A 1,911-nucleotide genomic window follows, 5' to 3' on the forward strand; every position below is an offset into this window, starting at 1 on the left:
TTTCAAGATGTCCTTGGCCAAACGTCCCCCTGAAAATATGTTGCAGCTCCAAGAGAGGGCAGGGAAGTATATCAAGGTTGAAGAAAGTATGAGGAAGACCGTAGTAAGTAATGAGCCCACTGGAGGCAAGAAACGAAAAACTGATTTGGAGTATATCGCTAAGGATAAATATCCTAGAACTGAACAAAACCCTGATTCAACCCCCAAGAAGGGAGGACCTGGGCAAAAGTTCACTGAATACGCTAAGCTGAATGCTCCCAGAAGTCAGATTTTGATGGAGATTGAGAAAGACAGAGATATTCGCTGGCCTAAGCCCTTGAAGGCTGATCCCGCCAAGCTAGATAAGGGCAAGTATTGCAGGTTTCACAAAGATGTTGGCCATGACACCGATGAGTGTAGGCAGTTGAAAGATGAAATTGAGTTTTTGATTCGAAAAGGAAGACTGAACAAGTATACTGGAGATGGAGGAGACAGAAGTAATAATGGAAGGAAGAACTTTGAAGATCGTAGGAGGGACCAAGATGATCAGGGGCGGAATCCCCAACCTAGAGGACCAGTTATAAACACCATTTATGGAGGGCCGAGACCTCGAGGGCCTGTGATAAACACAATCTTTGGAGGTCCAACTGCTGCTGGATTGTCCAAAAATTCCAGAAAGGCATATACTAGAGAGGTTATGCATATTGTTGGAGAAGCCCCGAAGAGGGCCAGGACAGAAGTAACATTGGCTTTTGATGATTCCGACCTAGAGGGTGTGAAGTTTCCCCATGACGACCCGCTGGTCATAACGCCGATAATAGGAAATAGCCCGGTTAAGAGGGTCCTTGTGGATAATGGTGCTTCTGTGGATATCTTGCTCCACGACACCTTTCTAAGGATGGGGTATAACGACTCCCAGTTGACACCAACCGACATGCCGATATATGGATTTGCTGGAGTAGAATGTCCTGTGGAAGGGATAATTAAATTGCCAACCACCATAGGTACGGAGCCAAGGCAAGCAACGCAGATGCTGGATTTTGTGGTGGTAAAGGCTAGTTCAACTTATAATGCTATCATGGGGAGAACAGGGATACATGCCTTCAAGGCAGTCCCCTCTTCCTACCATTCAGTCATGAAGTTTCCCACCCGAAACGGGATTGGAGAAGAGAGAGGAGATCAAAAAATGGCTAGAAGCTGTTATGTGGCCTCTTTGAGGGCAGATGGAGTCGGGGGGCAGGTTCTTCCTATTGAAGATATGGATGTTCGAGAGAATGATGAGAATAGAGGAAGGCCAGCAGAAGAATTGGTTTCGGTTCCTTTAGATCCCAAGAATCCTGAGAGGATGACTTTCATTGGAGCCACATTAGAGGAACCCCTTAGAGGGAAATTAGTGAAATTTTTGCAAGAAAATAATGATGTGTTTGCATGGTCAGCAGCTGATATGCCAGGCATAGACCCAGAGTTAATTACTCACAAGCTAAACGTGGATCCAAGCCGGAAGACAGTGAAACAAAAGAAAAGAAATTTTGCCCCGGAAAGACAAGAGGCTATAAGGCAGGAAGTGGAAAAGCTCTTAGAGGCTGGTTTCATTGAGGAGATTCAATTTCCGGAGTGGTTAGCAAACCCTGTAATGGTAAAGAAGGCTAATGGAAAGTGGAGGATGTGTATAGACTTCACCGATCTGAATGATGCATGCCCCAAAGACTGTTTTCCGCTGCCTAGAATTGATACCTTGATTGATGCCACCGCTGGACATGAGATGCTGAGTTTCATGGATGGGTTTAGCGGATACAACCAGATCAAAATGCATAAGGATGACATTCCAAAGGTATCATTTATCACTGACTTTGGTGTTTATTGTTATCTTGTTATGGCGTTTGGTCTCAAGAATGCAGGAGCCACCTATCAAAGGTTGGTGAATAGAATTTT

This window comes from Apium graveolens, unplaced genomic scaffold, assembly GCF_009905375.1.
Source record: "Apium graveolens cultivar Ventura unplaced genomic scaffold, ASM990537v1 ctg76, whole genome shotgun sequence".
Lineage (NCBI taxonomy): Eukaryota > Viridiplantae > Streptophyta > Magnoliopsida > Apiales > Apiaceae > Apium > Apium graveolens.